The sequence below is a fragment of the Lepisosteus platostomus genome, chromosome 15 (assembly GCF_059453375.1).
Source record: "Lepisosteus platostomus isolate fLepPlt1 chromosome 15, fLepPlt1.hap1, whole genome shotgun sequence".
NCBI classification, from domain to species: domain Eukaryota; kingdom Metazoa; phylum Chordata; class Actinopteri; order Semionotiformes; family Lepisosteidae; genus Lepisosteus; species Lepisosteus platostomus.
In genome coordinates this window covers 5,167,520-5,188,214 of record NC_142625.1, presented here as the reverse complement: position 1 = coordinate 5,188,214, position 20,695 = coordinate 5,167,520, and the positions used below count along the sequence as shown (strand labels likewise).

Genomic DNA, 20,695 nt, shown 5'->3' with positions numbered 1-20,695 from the left:
CATCTCACTGAGATGTATGAGCTCTACTTGCCACTTACAATACCAACAGTACCAGTTATGTTTAGTAGTGACATTTTCATGGATCTTTTTAACAATAAAATTTACAACATCAGACTTCAGACACAATTAAACAGGCCTCAAAAAAGTCTGGTACAAATATTTTCAGCATGGAATAAACCTTTACTTTAATGGTATAAACCTTAAATGGATTCATATTCTCAATAAGATTTGGTGCTCAGTAACATTACTTAGAAAATGTCAGAAGACATACGTATCATGCTTATCCTTCTATTTTTCATAATCGTAAACTCCTTAAGGCAGTTACATTTTCTCTGTTCTGACCTGGAGTTACAGAGAAATTTAAATTCTAATAAGAGATTTGTAATGAGGAAAGACATACCAATCCCTCATACCAGGATTTGCAATTACAATACAAATACTTTCTTTCTGTATGTGTTTATTTTGCAGTTTGAGTCTATGGCATTCCTTTGGGGGTCTATACTCCAAGGCATGACTTTTTTATGGGAACATGACATTTTTTTAAAGTCTTTTAATGCAAGCTTCATATAAACCCTTAGCAGTGGTTACTGTCTGGAGCAGGTACTTGAATGGCACAGATTCATTGAAATGATTCAATTTCTTTTGAAAATATTTGGGATAATACATATTCCAGAAATCACAGCCGTTGAATTATCCAGAAATTAATTTCTCTCAGGGTGTATTTAACCCCTCATGGATGGCATTGTATGAAATGAGTTTGTAGTTCCCCATTTGCCTCTATTATGAGATTGCTGTGGACACTATTTTATACATTTTAGGAGTGTCCATAGGAAGGTATGTTCTAGAAAGAGTGAACTTCTATTTTGCCATTATTTTTAATAGGGATGTTACATGTTTACACTTGGTGCTCCTACTAGAGGAGAGGATATGATTAATCTAGGCTTATCACAGAAACTGAAACACATCTGGTTGGTGAGTCTACTGTGGGTAAAATGTTACTGGTACCGCATGTTGTAAAGCTCAGTATTTTCTCTCTTGGCCTGACTTTTTTTAATGTCTGAGTGTTAGAATCCATGTTGTTACTGGTAAGGGAACGGTAGGTGCTGTGATTGACACAGTCAAAGCCTTGTACAGAGATACTATTGTAGCTGTTTGACATTATTTTAGATGCCCTTAGTTAAAAGCATGGGAGGAAGTACTGCCAAGGGGAGGGGGGGGGAGCAAGGATTTTTTCTTTGAGTTTGTGAGGTTATTTTTTGTTATATTGTGTTTCAGAAAGCAAGAAAATATAATTTACTGTATGATAAAAAGAGAAAGAGCTGGAGTAGATCCTCAGATCAGTTTGCTACCAGCAATCAAACAAAAAAAATGGAAAGAATTGTCTCCTCCTGATTGGAACCTTTCTTACTGTCTTATAATTTATCAGGCTACCTTTTAATTTCCACTGAGAGAAGGAAGTCACTTGTCATGCAGCTATTTTATTCTTCATTGCACAATATGCTCTAAGTTAGCAAATGAAACATGAACACTTATTGAAATAAATCAAGAATACGATTAACATGAATGTATAAACATCCAAACTATACTTTATCACATTTAATTATTGGGTTAGCTTTTTATTGAGCCAAAATGTTATAAATGTGTGAACGTCTGTAAAATGGAAATATTTATATTTTTCTCTTTTCTGTTACCTGCCTGACAGCATTTTGTATCCCATTCTGTATATTACTGGAAAATATTAGACCCAACCTAAAGAATTCATGGGGGTAGTGGGACAAAGTACTGCAAAGAGTCTCCTAAAGGGACAGAGCTATTAGTACTTATGTGTTTGAGTCTGGAGAATATAGTAAACTCTAAACATTAAGGGAATGCATGGAATCGGAAAATATAAATTGCATAGTACACAAGACTTAACTGGTTTTATTCTAGGAAAGCAGACAAGACTGAGTCATGGGACTCAGAGGATCCAAGGCTAGACTGAGTATAATAGGCTTCGGGCTTCTATTGTGACATCTACTGTAAATTACAGAAATGTTAAAAGTAAACAAAATAAAGTAACTAAAATGTGGTCTGAAATCACCCCTTTAGACACCCCTTTTACTTCACTGGTGTCAGATATGAAAGGCAATAGTATCCCGTTCTGTCTGCTGTGTGTTGCAGCAGAGGGACTCCCTGCAGCTGAAAGGGGCAGAGTAACTTGCATGCCCTCTAGTACAGTTTACACATGCACGACTTTAAAAGCTAGCAAGACAGGTTTCGATTCACATTAGCTGGCGAGCCTTGTTAAAAAAACTAATGATAATGTAACATGCCACTGTTTGTTCATGAACAAAGTTATACTGAGATTTCCATAGATACGCGATTAAAAAATAAATAAATAAAAATTTGAATCTCCTGCGGAACACATTCCATAAGAATCAGCGGTTTTACAGTATATATCGCCTTTAAAGGTGGCTTCTCAAAACGCTTTACGGGATAAAAACAACCAGAACAGCAGCAACAACAATATTGTATTTCATTGCACTTTGAAAACCAAGTAATAACTTAACTATACAGTACGTGCAAACGTTTCGTATGTTGCTGTCGTGAATGCCTGCGTACCCATAAGTATCTTATTTGCCTTGAGTCCTGTCTACAGTATCTGTCCCCCTACCCCCTCTCTCCCTCAATTCAATTCAATTCAAGGTGTTTTATTTGCATGACAGATGGGTACAATTCTTGTTGGGAATGTATACTTTGATATTTACACCCGGCGCGGCACCGAGGGAGCGTCTGCATTTATAACTTAGTTTTTAAAATTAGTCAAGCAATATGAAGCATCTCCTTTTACTTTTAAGTCCCTTAAATACATTGAGCACAGCTTTCTCACCATCCTTACACAAAGCAGAAACTTTCCGATGACTCACAGTACAAGTGGAAAGATTACAGATTTTAATCGTCTTTAATTTTGTCTTTAATTTTGCCTGTGAAGTGTCTTATTAAGCTCTAAATTGCATTTTGAGCGCGGTTTTTGACTTTTTTTAAATTGCATTTTGGGCGCGGACAGCACATACAAGGGTTAATGAACTGCGCCAAGAAATTTAAAATAGTATTCTTTAGGTGTGAGGGTAGGAGTGGACCGCAGCAGGCATAATCAGCAAACCAGGAAAACAAAGAACAGGACAGGTGAGATGTGTATCCAGAAAGCGAGTGATCAGAAAAAGGAAATGGAAAACGCAGAAAAAGGAAACGCTTTACAGGATAAAAACAATAACAGCAGTAGTGGCTGGGCAAACGATTTTTTTTATCGAAATACAAATTGAGATACTGTATAATGATGTGCATGAACAAAGGTATACTGCAATTTTCCTTAGATACGCGATTAATGCTTCGTAGGAGGAGGCGGTCTTTTCCTCTTGTCTAACAGTCTGTCCACAAACAAAACATTCCTGTTAGACAAGAGGAATTGAAAAAAAACAATTTTGTCAATGAAAACCGGTGTGTGTGTCTCTCTCTGCTGGATGTCCCTCTCACAAACTGCTGAATGAATAAATTAATTTTATTGAAAACGCGTTTGCGATTGTCTGGTATTTAATTTGGTCCCTTTTAACTGTTTTTCGATCTACTGTATTGCTTTGAGATGCCACTTTTAAAGGCGATATGTAAAATAAAGTTTTTTTATTATTGTTATAGAGAAACATGATCAGATTTTCCCTGGTTCAGAAAAAAGATCTAAAGTGCTACACATAACTTTCTTAATTCGATGTATTTAAAGCAGTGAACTACTGTAGGTGTCACATAACATTCAGAAATACAATCATGTATTTGACAAATAAAAACGATTATAATCTAATCCTTCCACGTTTGATCCCAAAATCCCAAGAAATATAAATCTTGACGGGTAGAAAGCTATGCTGAAAGTTTATTAAGATACTTAGAAGACAAAGATACTGTATCAATTTATGTTGCATTAGCCTGATTATGATTAAAAAACACATATAATTAAACACGCGTTTGCGATTTAAATCAGAACACGATTTAAATCAATATAAATGTTTATATTGTAACGCATACTGTCCAGCCTCCATTTCTCTATTAAAATTTACTCTGTTGCACACACACACAATAGAAGCAGGAAGCAGAAGCAGGGACCGTTGTCAAAAATGACTTAGAATCGATCATGTTGCGATATTTTGAAATATAAAAGTCAATTGATTGTCCATAATATCGCTATTCTATTTTTTCGAAGAAATGTTTGTTAAAAGAAAAGTCCAGCACCAGCTGGATTCGAACACACAACCTGCCAGTTGGTAGTTACACACGTAGACCAGTAGGCTACAAGACAGCTCGCATGAACAGGCAGGCGAAACAGCCCTACACAGCCCTGTCACAGCACACGAATACCGTTATTAAATTCTTTAGATACGCGATTCCATATTATATTAGCAGAAAAGCTTAAAACTACCACTTTTTCACACGCTATTTCACATGCTAGGTAAATACTTTGATGCTTAAAATCGTTAGGGAGAAATGGAATACCGGTGTGTATTTTTCCTTTAAAGTGCCGATTCCTGGAATCTAACTGGCTGACACCCCTCTGAAGTGGTTCCATAAAATCTGTATACGGAAAAGAAAGCGTTGATAAATACAAGTGTCTTTTAATACACTCTTTGGTGTGCTTTTGAGGATCCTTGTGATATTTTAAGCTCTAGTTGAATGATAAGTGTCGCATTTTAAATCATTTTCGTGGTTAGAAATTATGAAACGCCCTGTTAAAAGCAAGGAAGTTTTTATGCCCGTTGAAGTAAAACAAAATGCCTGACAAAGTATGGCTTGGACAGATTCCAAGTGCTTGTACAAATGTGCTAAAGAAATTATACTTTGAGTATACAGCTTGTCCAAAGTCATCCATTATTAATACTATTAGTAATATCTTCAGTAAAGGCTTTGATGCATAAATATTTCTGATAAAGGTAGGTTGTGTACTTTTGTCCAACTGAGCAATCTTGCTTTCATAAAATATACCAACATTTTAATGACTGATGATTAACATGCTGTAATACACAGTTCAAAATTAAAGGCTCAAATGCTGTACATGAGAGGTTAAGCTCCCCCTGGCGGTTTTACAAGGCGACGCCGGATAGTTAGCCACGTGACACACGTGAACTGCGTGATACCGCGACACGCCCACCGGGGTATGCCGCGAAATACCTCACCCATTTTGAATGGCTGCATCTGTACCTCAGTTTCTCTAGCAGACAAGTCATCTAATTTACCTAGAACTTCCCTGAGTCTGTCTTCACTTTCCTCATTTTTCACTCTCTTTTCTCTGATTATATCCAACAACTCAACTCGCTCCGCCTTATATCTTTCTAGCTTTCCCTGAAGCTTTTGAAACTTTGTCAGCTCGGACAAAGACAGTTCCAGCTGTTTAGCTAGATTTAAGGCGAAACTCGATAGGACCTGAACTGCGTTCACGGACCCTCCTGTGTTAAGCTGGTTCGTTACCTTAGCTACTAAATCTACTTGCAGCTTCTCAATATCATCAAAGTTCAACTTTTCGATACCGCTCCAGTAACCAGGATTGTCGTCGCTAGAAATAGTACTTATAAGCGACTCCACTTCAGACATTTTAGCAGCCATTGTCATTACGTCAGAGAAACTTTAAGAGTATTACTTTTTTTTCCTTTTACCAAAATACAGTATGGAATCTAAACACCCGAGCAGATGGATTTCCAATCAGCACGCGTTACACTAAACGCTAGAAAACAGGGGGATTTCTTTACGCAGTTATCAGCACACCCGGTATTCGCGTATAGAAGCCGCGGTGCTGTGCTGAACTTGAACTCACAGAAATATCAGTTATTCTGTGCGATTGATTCTCATTTCATTCTAAACTCGCCCGCACAGGGACGCCATTAAATGTAGTGGTTTGATGGGTTTACTGAGACAATTATTAATTGTAGCAGTAATCACGAGGTTGTTTGTTGGGGCTTTTAGAAAATCAATCGTCAGAACAACTAACAACGCACACACACGGGTTCAATACACAAGATACATTTATTAATATAAACTGTGCACCAAACATATACTAGTCTGCCTGGATACGAGCAGCAGACCTTACTGTGAGGGTTATCAATATACAAGGTATATAATCTCGAAGAGATGCAAACACAAAGAGATACACAACAGAGAATATATGTCAATATATATCATTCGGTTACCAAATCGCTAATCAGTGTTATTACCCACTGTTACTCTAAACTCGGAAGTAAATACATTACTCATGAATTAAATTGATAACAACTTGTGTTGAGGTACAATTGAATTCTCGAGACGCAATGTAGAACATGGGGTTTACTTATCCACTGTGTATGGATTTGGAATTTCCCGGCACGAACACCAAACCAGCTGACAGGCTCTGTTGCAGCCTCTGTTCCAGCGGTTGTCCAATGGGCGTTGTCCCGGCGTCCTCTGGCTACCGGCCAACCAGTCAAGGTGCAGCTCGGAGTAGGACGGGCGGAGGAATCTAACTGCGGCGCGCAGGGCAGTCGTTGCTCCGAGGGGATCTACCAGCAGTCCGGCTGGCTAGTAGAAAGTCTCTATGCACAGAGTGTGACCGCGAGTCCTCACAAGTCACTCTTTTGCCTGGGAAGAAGCTGGTTCGTTCCCGGTCCAGCGCTGCTTCTGAATAAGCTATTCAGGTTGTCGACGAGGGTCCAACTGTAGGCTGCCATTGATCAAGCGGAGCATTCACGTTGGAGAATTCTGAGTACGTACGGGATCCTCGGCCTTGCTCTTAGAACAAAGTCCAAGTCCTTTTGCAGACAACAACAGTTGTCACGTGATTGTCTCTGAGGATGCGCCAAAATGGCCAAGGAGAGCCCAGAACTGAGCTTGCGCTCCCTTTTTGATCAAGATCCAGATGTGTGCTGATTGGTTGAGAGTTTGGCGGGCATTGGAGACCCACGTGGTATTACCACGCCCTGCCAGTCCCTGATTGGTTGGTCAAGGTGAGATATAAGTCACTTACTCTTGACACTTAGGAATGCAGTCCAGATGTCCATTCGGCACTCCCTAGACTGATAGGCGCCAATGGATGACCATTGATCATGATAGCCAGGCTTAGCTAATTGCATCCCTGTCTGGGAGCTTGTTTCTTATCAAAAGAAAACATCTTAAATCAGCCTGCATGAATTCTTTCTCTGTGGCTGCACCACAGAGATGGAGGGTGAGATGGGGTCTCCTTTAGGAGCATACCAACACTTAATTCTGTCTTATTAACAAGCATTGCCGCTACAAAGCAAATACACTTAAGTAAATATGTAGCTGAATTTTACATTCCTACCCTGAGCAGTGATGAGGAGTGTCCAGATGAAGATGGTGATGAAAGTCATTGTTGCTGTGGGTTCTGTTTCTTTAATGGGCAGCTCTCAGTCATGAAGTGTTTAACTCACAGGGCTATAAACACTCCCAGAGCACTGAAGCATGTGCTGCCAATGCAAAGTGTCTTTTCTATGCAAATTAAAACAGTCAACAGCCAAAAATAACCCGGTATTGTGCAGTGATGTGTTGCAGTTATACGAGTCTGTTTTGTTCTGTGGCAGAGAGAACCAGGGAAATCTCAGCTCATGCTTCTAACCCCAGAATTGCACTAAGATGTGGCACTACTCTGTGTTTTCCATCAAAAATGAATGCAGGTTATTTGATATCAGCGTAATACAAGTGTTTGTTGAGAGACACTGGTACAACACACAGGTAAAAAAGTGACTAGTGTTTAGACATTAGATTCCATGTTTACCAGCATCACTAATAGCTCCTTCCTTGAGCCACAGAGGATATTACAGAGTTGATGTGTCAGGGCTGAGGAGTCTTGAGAAAGCAACAGGTGCAAAACTGCACCATATGCTTTGAGAATTCTGCTCTTATTATTTTAATAAGTTGTTTCAAATAACTATATCACTCAGATGAATCTATTTTAATCTATAAAGCCCAAAGCAATACCAGTTGTTGTCTTTGTCTACCTCCTGTGGACAGTATGTAACAACAGTCTGGATGGTGGATGTTGCTGATATGTACTGTATTACTGTTTTATTTAGATGTGTTACAGTATTGCCCCATGCAGACATATAGTACATTTTAATCTTTTTTAATGTAAAGTATAGAGTTCAGACCATCAGGGTGACAGGGAAAAGTGTCTCTTAATTTACCTGCCTTGTCCAACCCAGGCAACTGTACAGAGGTCTAAATATCTTAGTACTGATAGCATCCTTCCTGAATGTCCTGACTTGACATTTTTGACCCAGTTAGATCCTATTCAGTTTGGAGTGAAACATCCTAACCTTCAGAAATGTTCATTTTAGGTGTTTGTTCATATTGCTGTGATATTCCACTAAGTGGAAAAAGACAAAGTTGCTGGTTGCTGGGAAATGTGGATTCTAATCTCTAATTCATATTAATCTGTCTCTTGCTTGTGGCTGTCATTGTGCACTGAACTGGAGCACAGCTCTCAGTCTCTGCATTGACTGACAACATGCAGTAGCACCTCTCCTGGTGCAGTTCTAGGGCCAGGGGAAGGAGCTGAAATTGCTCTGGGTCTATCTGCAACAGACTGAAAGATACATGTAACTGAAAGTCATCATTTCAGACAGCTGGGATATTTTTGGCTGTTGACTGTTGACTGTTCCATTGGCATAGAAAAGACACTTTGTCAAATTTCTTATATTTCTTAATGTGTCCATTCAGCAGACAAACATATGAAAAAAAAAACAAAAACAGCTGGCGAACATGTTTTGTGGGTCTTCAGAGGTCAGATTTTTCAACTATATGTGTGTCAAGGGCCTGGGATTTGAAAACCTTGTTCTAGGTGACTACTAGCTTGGATAAAAATCTTGGATAAAAAAACAAATTGATCAATTAGAAAAAATTCTACATCATGTTTTGTGAAGACTGGACCTGGAATGAAATTTCACGCCTATGATAAACAATCATAAAAATATTGAAAATAATAAGAATAAAAACCATTGCAATTGCTATAAAAAACCTTTAGACACTGCTAGAGAGCCTTTATCTGCTGTTACGCAATGAAAAAAAACTCAGAGTTGCCTTCTGGTGTGAAAAAAAGGAGCACTGATAAGAAACTGATAAAAAAACTGATTGATTACCCCTTCTGAGTCAATGATTGACAGCAAAAAGGCAGGCGGAATGCAGCTCGAGCCTTCTAGAGGAAGTCTTACCCCTTAAGGGCTCTGAATGGCTGAAAATGACAGTTGACAATGAATGACAGACCTTTTTACCAATCAGATCGCCTTATTTCTTGCGGTCGTTCTTCAAACATTTACTACAAAGTCAATAACGTTCAAAAGTCTCCAGGTCTGGAGATAAGATAGTCTGGGTTATTTTGGATATATATCATGCTTCAGAATAAGGTAAAAACATGGGATATATATATATATTTACTGGTTTTTGCTTTTGCGGTTTTGTTGGTAAAAATGTATGATATTGACATGCTGTGCTGGCCGGGTGGCCGGGTGTTTTTATTGGGATTCTGCTTGTTCATTAATTTATTGGTTTATTGCATAATACTGTCATATCTTTATGGTTTTGCTGTGATGATATTGGAGAATACGTGCATGTGAGAAAATGTGTGGAGCGGTTTGAAAAAAACGTTGTTTATCTTGAGTTTATCTTTTAAAAAAAAGTGGCATCTGGGGAGACAGGCGTGGTCACCGGTGACCACGATCCGGGCTAACAGGATACACTCATCAATAATTATACAAACCTTCTTGGAAACACAAAGCACAGAATACATTTGAAATTTGCAGTTTAAATCCTAAATTAGTACACTTTCAGAAAATTATGTTGACAAGTCACACAGACAGTTGAATTGCCTCGGTTTGCAATAATAGTGTTCACATAACTCCAAAATACAGCACACCTCTTTCTGTAAAGTCCCTGGTTCAGGTGGAGAATTTCAATCTTAATGTCAACCAAAGAATCCATGGAGCTTTCAAACCTACCATGTCAAAAGGCATAATTCAGGACAAAGGTGCAAAAGAGTTTTGAAGACACTGAATATTCTTTTGAACACTGCAAAGGTGATCATTCAGAAGTGGAAAGTGTGACATACAGTACCTGTCCTCCAAATCTGACCAGGCAGGCAAAGAGGAAACTGGCCAATGGCTGAGATGTGACAAAATGTCTGTGAATAAACAATGTCCCAGTCACTATTAAGTCACCAACCTCTATCTTGTTAGGCATTAATACGTTTTTTTGGGCTATTTAAGGGGCTTGTGGTTTGTATTGTTGTTTAAACTAATACACGGATATGACAAATGGTATAAGGACAAAAGAGAACATGGATATCAGCTTTTGGCAAGGAAAATCCATGTTTTTTCCAGGTGTATGGGGAAAGCTAGTATTGGCGAGTCAATGCCACCTCATCCACCTGTCACTCGGCACCGGTTGCCATGGACACCAACTGACAAGAGACCTACATCACCTGGAGGCAGCTACCATCTTGTTGCTGCAGGTGATTCAGGGATATTTAAGTGCTGCTCAGACTTTGCTTTGGGCTCCAATATAGATTTGTATTCCCAACCTCTTTATTCCCTTCCTTTGTACTATACTCTCTGGGCTTTGAAAACTCTCTTGTTTTGTATTTTCCTGGCTTGATTCTGGCTTGTTCTCTTGACCACAAATCCTAGATCTCTCCCTGAATTTATTTGCATTTCCCATTTGTGACCCACATTGCCAGTATGTCCAAAGACATGCTGGTATGTTAATTGCCTTCTAGAAAAGTTGGCGTCAGTGTGAGTGTATGTGTGCGCGTGTTTGTGTCTAAGTCTACCTTTTGCTTGCTACGATTGACGGACCCATGAAGACCAAGAAGCTTTCAAAACAAGAAATTACAAGGGATAAAATTGTTAAAATGCATAGATAAGGACAAAGGTTCTAAAAAAAATTAAAGGCACTGAATATCGAGCACAGTCATGTAGTCATTAAGAAGAGGAAGATGTGACATACCAGTTCTTCCAATCTGACCAGCTGAAAAGAAGAAACTGGTTAGGGAGGCCAGTGGCTGAGAAGTGAGAAAATGTCCAGAAGTAAACAATATCACTCCACTCCACAAAGCTGGCCTGTATGGCTGAGTGTCAAACCCATGTTAAATCCCACATGGAGTTGGCATCAAAGCATTTAAGTGACACTGCAAACAAGACTTCATTTCCAACACTAATAGACTGGGATAGGGGATCTAAAGGAGAACATTTCGGTCTCTTGAATGCTTGGCTGTTAAATAGCAGTCAATAATATTAATAAGTGCTTACACTTGTAGAAACATTAAAATGTCTGAGTCCGGGTGTTGGTGAAAGAAGAGCTGTTTATTGGTATACATACAGGAGATCAGCTTGTAAAAGCTAGTCTCCCCGAAAGATGTTCCTCAGCGCTATAGAGAGTAACAGACAAACTTCCTACCTCTAACATAGATTACCTAATCCCTAAAACGAACCATTAGTTCTTAGTCAAGCTTGGATAACGGAAAACAACTCCTTATTGAGACTTTAGTTATTGCTTACATTTACAAAACAAGACATTCTACTTCCCTTTTTACTATATTTAAGACATGAGCTGTACTTTTCCACTGACCTATAGATGCCCCCTTGTATGTTCCCACTTGCCAATGTTATAAGCAGTTAGAAAACTAAAAGATAAGCAGTTTGTCAGTTTTCATAAAATTTATAACATTCCCTCACACTTATATAGCGCTTTTCTGGACACTCCACTCAAAGCGCTTTACAGGTAATGGGGACTCCCCTCCACCAGTGTAGCATCCACCAAAAAAAAGATTAATGTTATTATGTTAACAACTACTTATCGATCAAATTAAGAAAAATGAAGGACAGAAGGCCACAAGCTGGTTGTCATCTTCCCTTATTCTGAGAAGGAGCACCTCTCCCCACTTTGACTATAATTGTTCTCCTGTGGCTCCCCCTACTAGTCCCCTCCAGTACTGCAGTTCCATGGCTTTAGGCTGAACCTACTTCTCTCTTTTTAAGATGGATTCCGCACAGAACAAATGCAAAAGAGATCAAATGATGGAGAGTTTAAGTCTGTGTCACACTGTATTCATGTATTATGAGACTGTGATTGTTGCTGAGTACAAATCCATGAGTGTCTGTGATATCTAAGCATGCGGTTAAATACATTATAATACATTCAGTCTTTCAAACTCAGTCTGGTGTAAGTCTTTAATAGCTGGGATTCACCTTCAACTTTTGAGGTGATTAACTGTAATTGTAATTGCAATTAACAATGTAAGAATTTAATTGTATAGGCTCTAATTAGTTTAGACAGTAAAGTTGAATCAGTGTGCACAGGAGTAGTATAAGAGAAGATATTGTATGGATATATCTTGATATTTTTGCTTGCATTTCTTTGGATTCTCAGCCTTTGTTCATTTCATTTACAAATAGAGCACCAATGAAACAACAATAATCTCATGATACAGAAAATATATTTGTATGTATGTATGCCTTGTGGATGGTCTCTCTGCAAACTTCTGTTTGTCCCTCTTGCTGTCTGTCTCTCAGCACTCCCAGGGGTTGTTTTATCAATGAAGAAAAGGGCTTGCACACCAGGGCAACAAACACAAATTCTGTGTTTGTTGCCATAATTCTACACATACACATCATACTCGGCAGATCCCCAGAGGCAGACAGGTGTGTCTCTTTCTTCAAGTGTCCAACTCCATGGTTTGCATAGTTTGCATTCCACGTTACTTCATAATGAGAGGAATATAAACCTGCCCGTGAATCATAAAATGTGGCCTTGTAGCCTGGCTCAGCAGTTTTATAGGAATCATCAAACTCCAGTCCTCTGCAAAGTTCCTCTGAGTTCTCTGAACAGCCTCGCTTGCAGGCCATGGTTCAGAGGAACTGAGGTTTCATAGGAGCCCGATTGTCTTCCACTGATCTAGTCCAATCTAGATAGGTAGTTACTGTCAGGATGTCTGTCATTTTGGGACAGCCCCACCCACACCCAGCTGTTAAAATCTTCAGTGGACAGGTTGTCCCATCTGATCCTGGCAAACCCTCTCTCTGTGGTTTTAACTTGGAGTTCTCTTTGTTGCACTAAGTCATCACCACCAAGAGATGTGACTGTCGGACATTAAAAACCTGTAAGAAGGAGGATTGGAGAAGGTCTTTAACAGTACATCTGTTTTTCTGGTTGTATCCAATGCAACACAAAATAGCTAACAATTTCCAGCGTCCTCATGAGGTGTGAGGTGATGCAATAAGTACGTTTTGGATCATAGTGCTCAGTGATATACAGTAGACTTGATCAATGGTGTTATATGAATTGAGTCTGATGATGAGTCGGTCAATATTATGAACATCTGAATCTTGAAACTAAGTCTCTTGTGATGTATTCAGGCAAGGCATTAGCGCAGTCATGTTCCTCAGAGCTCAGGGTTTCCCTCTGTGTAGTATTTATATCTGTTCTCATCTGGCAGCTCATGGAGGAGTCTGCAGTTGCTCATAATGAGATTAAATATTTAATTTAATCTCCTGGGATAGTTAGTAAGTAATGAAGTAATGCAATCCGTAATCACCTCTCCTAGGATTAAACTTTCCAAACATATTGCCATTATTATTAAATTGAATGTCATGTGCAAATCAATGCAAGAGTTTAAATCAATTTCTGGGGCAGCTGGCATCTAATTCCACCTCTTTTATCCCTTCTGCGGTGTTCAGACTTCAAATTTCAAAAGTCTTCAAAAGACAGAGAAAGACATTAAAGTTCTATTAGTTCTATTATTTGCTCATATACTGCAGCTCTACATCACTATTTAGTGTGCTTTAGAGCAGTGGTTCTCAAAGTGTGGACCACCTGGCCCGCGCTCCTCGGACCACTGGTGGTCTGCGGGCTGACCTAAGAATTTTTCTTAAAACAAGTCTGCGCTGTTTAAGTTTGAGTGAGAAGAAATAATATTGTAGCGTCTGCTATGAAGGGGCTCCCCCTAGGAGCACTGTTAAGAACTGCAAGCTGTAAAAAGTGGGAGGAGGAACTTGTGTTGGTTCTAGGTATCGGAGTTTCACCAGGAGTTAAGAGGACTGTGTGTGTCAGTAATCGGGCGAGCACCAGTCTAGTCGTAGGCTTAGCTGGCTTGAGGGTCTGCCGAAAGGGCAGAGTTTCCATTCTTTCTCCTTGGCTGTACCCTTCTGTTGCCTTGGTGTTTGAATGAAGCATGAGTTATGGCGGACCACCTCGCCTCTACAGTCTCCCCATCCGCGCCTGTGGCTTCAGTGTTTCAGTTTTATGCCCCATGAATGAAATGTCACACGCTGAAAACGAGACAGTCAGTTTGGCGGCAGTGTCCTTGCCGCCCTGCAGCAGTCTGTTGTCGTTAGTGATGCACGGGTCGGCTTTTTTTAACCTGCACCTGCCCAACCCGATCTAAAATATATATTTTTAGATCGGGTTGGGCAGGTGCAGGTTATATATATTTTTTGGAACCCGAGTCAACCCGCGCATCACTAGTTGTCATGATTGCATGGTTACACAGTTTACGTTTTGATATGCGAGAGTGCACTTACTATTGTTCGTACCGTTTGGGTCTTACTTTTGAATAAACACTAAGCAAGAGGCTGAGGAGTTTTTTTTAGTTTTTCATGACCTGAATGTTATTTCTTTGCTTTTTTTGACTACAGAAAAATAAGGACTTAACACAAGTTGTTTAAACTTCGGTTATAATTGAAAAAAAAAAATCGTATGTAATCTGTAATCGTACCCCAATCGTATATGTATAGCACTACAAGAAAATTGATGGCAACTAAAGAGAAAAGTGAAGCAGCTGGAGGGGACGTGGAAAGAGTACTGGAGATGCACTCAGCTGCCAGAGGAAGAGCCTGAGTCCCTGCCCAGCACAACTGTGAAAACCCCGGCGGCCAAGAGAGGAAGGGGCGAGCTGACGCTGGAGGAGCTCCAGACCAACATCTTCAACATGATGGCACAGAACATGGGTGAGCTGAAGAAAATGATTTGATTTAATACAGTTGGAATTGAAGGTCTTAAAAAGTCCATGGTCTGTATGTTTAAAGAGGCTGAGGACTTAAAAAGTGAAGTAAAAGATCTTAAACGAGTGAATACTGAACAAGAAAAACAAATTAAAGAACTTGAATTGAAGGCGAACGATGCAGACAGATACCGTCGACGATGGAATTTAAAATGACTTGGAGTTAAGGAGGAACGTGATGAGGACATTGTTGTAGCAGTGAAGGGTATCTGTAAAAGGACCCTGCTGGACCAGGAGGACGTGATATCGGCCATTGACACTGTTCACAGGCTCGGGAGAGCGAACATGTCTGGGCAAGTGTGCCCCAGAATGATTATAATACAGTTCACCAAGAGGACGGCGAGGGAAATGCTGTGGCGAGCGGCGAGAGGAAATGAGTATTTGAATGAGAACAAACTGAGGTTTGCAGAGGACCTGTCCGCCACGGACAGGAGCACCAGGATCCAGCTGTGGCCCCAGGCTGAAGCTGCCAGAAGAGAGGGGAGGAGAGCCTGCTTTGTGGGAGTGAGGGCCTCTGTGGACGGGAAGATTCGCTCACAGTGACTGCTCAGTTAATGATTATGTTTGATTACATTTGCTGGAGCAGTATATACTAGTGTTTATTTAGTGTTATCTTGGAATGTTGTAGTTGTGTATTAAGGACTGTTATACAGTAGTTCTGGTTCTTGAAAAACTCAATAATTTAGACAATCTTCGAGTTAGTTTTTTTTTTTCATGAATGCCAGAGGTACTCAATATGTTGTAAAAAGAAAAGCGTTTTTTTTGTTTTGTAAAAAACTGTGTGCTGATTTTTATTTTATACAGGAAACACATACATGTTGAAACGTGTTAAATTCTATAATTTAATTCTATAATTCGCATGCATGTTAAATTCTATAAATAATTGAGAAATAATAAAGCAAGGAAAACATGATATATGTAAAAAATACAATATTATCACATAATTTACTTCATTACCTCTGGCAGTTAATTTTTTTTTCCCTCTTGTATCTGTTTCTGATCCTCTGTAGTTATATTTGTAAATTATAGACGTTTAATAAAAAAAGGCAAAAAAAACCTTTTGAATATCGTGGTGCCCTCGCCAGGCGTTGTGGGCGAAGAGCGCCCGGCAGATGTGCGCGGCGAGGGGCAGGATGGGAAGAGGAGCCCAGGGGGGGACTGAGGGCTACTGGCCAGCACGGGTTGACCATCTGGAGCGGTTGCACATTGTTGTGGGCCGTTGAGTTGTTGTGGAAATAGTTATCCCCGTTTACACCCTTTTATACCCACTTAGCAACCTTATAGTACCTGTACCCCAAGTAACCTGAGTGTGTTATAGCCAGGTGACGCTGTATTTGTGCGCCGGTGTCTTTCCTGGTGTGCTGGGAATAAAAGGCACTTTCTGCTCTAAGAATTTCTCTTATAAGGTGGATGCAAGTGGTTACATTACCTGTAAAGCGCTTTGGGTGGAGCTTGAAGAAAAGAACTATATAAGAATAAGCAATTATTAATTATGATAATGTCTTACTTTGAGTTTGAAAGTTATAAAATTTGAAAGTGTCATTTAAAGAAGCAGAAGCTTTATTATGGAGCACTGGCTCAAATCTGGGACTCTGAAACCCAAAAATAGCGATGATAGTGACAACACAAATGCGAGTAAGATGCAGAATAGAAGTGAAAATGCGAGTGAGGTAATTTGTGAACCGTACCTGCAGTGCTGGAATTCTTATTCCAACAGCTTGATAACTGTGATGTGCAAGGAAGCAGAAGGTGTGCTTGATGTGTCTTCATCTGCTTCCAGACATGAGTCTAAAGTTGTCCAGCTTGCATCCAGATATAACTTCTCCGATTGCTCAACAAAAGCAGCTCCATTCTTCACATTAACTTTTTAATAAAGACATTTGCAAAATATACAGCTTTGTTTGTAAAAATAGTAGTACTTTTCATAAAATTGAATTCAATATTGGTTATTTTTAGTACTTTTATGGGTGATGATTTTTACAGGGGAAGAAACGGACATAGACATACTGTAGGTGGTCCACCGCCTCTGTGACTTGGTGTCAGTGGTCCCTGGACCACTAGATATAAGGTGTGGACAAAATAATGGAAAAACCTCACAAAAAAGGATTCACATTTTGAAACAACTAAAGCACAATTGACAAGAGTTGTATTATATTAATCTTAATACTAAATTACCAATATCTTTCTGCTACAAAGGACATCTTAAAATCAGTACTTTATTATGTGGAATTTAAAGCAAATGAGAGCTCTTACACATGTAATCAAATAGACGGCGCCTGTATTGCAGGTACATCACAGAAACAGCATATGTGTTTAATGCATCAAATAAATGGTGGTGGATCTGGTATGGTATGACCATCTCGTGGGAGTAATTGTGTCCTATTACTCTGTAAAGTAGAATTACAATAATGTTAAATGCCTTTATGTAAAAAGGAATACAAGCCATTTATAATAATACATTCTTTACACTTATATAGCACTTTTCCGGACACTCCATTCCCAATGCTTTACAGGTAATGGGGATCCCCTCCACCACAACCAATGTGCAGCATCCACCTGAATGATGCAACTGCACCCATAGTGTGCCAGTACACTCTCCACACACCTCCTATTACTAGGAGGCCTTGATCGATAAGGACTAAATCTGGTCAGGACACCATGGTAACACCCCTACTCTTTTCGAAAATCACCATGGGATTTCTAATGACCACAGAGAGTTTTGCTCTTTTACATCTCTTCTGACAGATGGTGCCTTTTTTAATCTTAGGTAACCATCTGCACCCTATGTTGCAAAAAGTGTTTCCATAAAATATTCCCATATTCCAAGATAATGGAAGGCAAGGGGGGCTCAACTGCTTTTTAGTTAACATTAATATAATAATTATATTAATAGTAAACTAATATCCCCAAAATAAAAGAACCTAAAAAATCCTGTTGATCTGTTTTCTGCAACTATTGAGGTGCCACAGGGGACATTAATACCACATTGGGTGTTGACAGGCTCCCACTCTCCCTTGTCACATCCCTTTATCTTACACACTCTCTCCTCCGAAAGCAGTGATCACACTGACCTCCTCATCGGGGTAACAGGATACATGACTCCACAATCCGTTACTTCTGGGCCCTGTACCTTCGAAGACTCAAGTTCATCCCATTCTCCTCATTGGTAGGAACCTCTTGCTCCCAGACCCCCCCCCCCCCAACATGGAGCCTCCTGCTCCTTTAAATCACTGTTTCACACTCAACCAGTGCCTCAGACTCCCAGGTCTGCCTCCAGCCCTGACGTCCTCTTTCTAACGCCATCAGGTTGGGTTACACAAACACACACTACCTACTACACACCATGCCAAGACCCAACAAACTGTCCCTCTCTAAAACACACACAACCCCTCTGGCGCCTCACTCTCATGGCCATAGGATGTGAACTCACAGCTGCCAGCGCACCTCACATAGTGCAGCGGTGGTTGGGCACGATCTCCCAGAGGGTGCAGCTAGATAGACCTGTTGTAACAGAAGAAATAAGGTTCTTGATCCCGAGATGAAGTAAAACAGATGAGTTTATTGCATGCAAGGAACAATAAAGCCGAAGTCTTGTTTCCCGCAAGAAACAACAAAACCGAAGTATTGTTCCCCGTACTGTTACAAACTTTTCAGAAACGGAAAAGAAGTGTTTCTGACGTCACTCGGTCTGATGGTAAAGAGGGGGGTTCATGGTATTTGGCCAGTTTACGATGTTCTGGACAAATGGTCAGTTTAACATTACACCCAGGGGGGTTCCTAGCTTGCATCTGCAATCCTTATCAGTTAACCCCCCTTTCCTGCCATAAACCCCAGCTTGTGACTTAGAAGTCTAAACCCCCTACAGAAAGGATTAAATTCAAACCCCCCTCTTCACATCTTTCTTCATTCCCCCCTTATAAAATATGGCATACGTCAGTGTAGCCTATTTTTATACATACAATGTCAGGGCAGATCTTTCCTTTCTTGGCGAACAGGTATGTATTGCCATGACATTGTACGTTCCACGGTTATAGCAAGATGTGATACATGTTTTTGTGCACGTGATGATTACAATTATACATATAAACAATACTATTCCTACAAATAAACACTGTAAAAAAGTTCCACCCCAGGCCCCAAACACAGACTTTACCCAAGGTCCAATTCCCCAATTTTCAGTATAATAGTCCTGATATTTCTGTCCCTCATTGTAAATGTGTTGGGCCAGATCTGAGATGTGCTCACAATTATCAGGAATATATGTGCAGCATTCAGTGCCAATTACTGCACAAGTTCCTCCTTGGGCCGCCAGTACATAATCTAAAGCTAGTCGGTTCTGCATGGCCACTGTTCTGAGGGCTACAATCTCATCATTAACAGCCTTCAGACTAGATGAGGTAGAATTTGCTAATTCTTCTAAAGTCGAGGCCATTTGAATTAATTCTCGACTCAGAAAGTTCATGCCGGCTTGTGGAAATATTATACCTAAATAATATTCCCAATCAGCCAATTTTCTTTGTGGTCTGTGGTTAGGTCCGAAGGGGCTGTGGGTTTGAACACGGATATGAGGAACCACATATCCTAAATAACATGAGCCAGACCACTGGGCTGGCAACCATGGGTAGGCTCGTTTTCCACAAATGAAGTATGTTCCGTTTGGCGCTCCCCATGCCTCTGAAAATAAGAAGCTTATACCGAATTGTGGGGTGTGCCGATCCCATCCTGGAATTTGGGAGGTAGAGGTGGATATATTTGCAGCGCTGGTAAGGTTGCAACGACTCCATCCAACCAAGTGCAGACCAATTAGTGTGCTGAAAACATATGTTTCCCTCACGTTCCTTATTGAGAGTCAGGTATGGTGGTGTATGGCTTCTGTTATATTTAGGAGCGTAAGAGCCTGTGAAACTCGTGGGCTCTAAGCCTCGCTCCTGTAGATATTGTAATGTTGTGCAGGTTAAAGTCGTGTTATGGCAACCCCCCATAGTTTGTCATATTAAAATCTCCTAAATTATCCCTCCAAATGATCATGCCTATGACTTCCTCGCGACGCCAAGTAATGGCTCCCATAGGAAGTCCTCCCTGTACATATTTGGGTAATGCGGCACACACCCAGCAGGCACTTTGGTTGGTTTTCTTAGCTGTCAGATAGGAGAGGCCTAAAAAGGAATTAATTCCATGTTCTCCTTTGTGGGAGAGATGATCATTAATCCCTGCGGAACATAGTTCTACAGCAACAATTATCATTATTGACAGAAATGATTTCATTCTGGGTCTGTAAATGGGGATGAGGCTCGTCGGCAGTGTGGCGCGTGGATCCAGCGATCTTTTCCTTCCACTCGAACCGCAGACTCGGTTGTCAACAGGATCTGGTAGGGTCCGTCCCACCTGGGCTGGAGAACCTGTGAAGGAAATTTCCTGATCCACACCCACTCTCCTGGGATGAGGTTGTGCCCTCCTTCAGGTGGTGGTCCCCACGCCTCCAGGACCTGCTCGCGGGCTCCTTGGGTGGCCTCTGTCAGCAACTTGCAATAATACAAAGGAATGGTTGATCCATCTGAGGAAACTCCAGTCTCAGCACCTGTAAGAGAACTTGTTTCAAATTATTACAGGTGGCTTTTGCTGCGGGAACCAAGGCAATCT

The 20,695-nt window shown here is 40.3% G+C and overlaps 1 protein-coding gene and 1 long non-coding RNA gene across 2 annotated transcripts in view; both read right to left on the bottom strand.

The window, feature by feature from the left end:
• The window catches only part of LOC148647740 (uncharacterized), a 273,814-nt gene that overhangs the window by 171,585 nt on the left and 81,534 nt on the right, over window positions 1–20,695 (bottom strand). The gene's annotated exons all lie outside the window — the stretch shown is intronic.
• Window positions 18,595–20,695, bottom strand: part of LOC148647728 (uncharacterized) — a 492,485-nt gene continuing 490,384 nt past the window's right edge. Inside the window, exon 2 of the long non-coding RNA XR_015926700.1 lies at window positions 18,595–18,968. This is a non-coding gene — a long non-coding RNA (uncharacterized LOC148647728). The remainder of the gene's footprint in view (window positions 18,969–20,695) is intronic.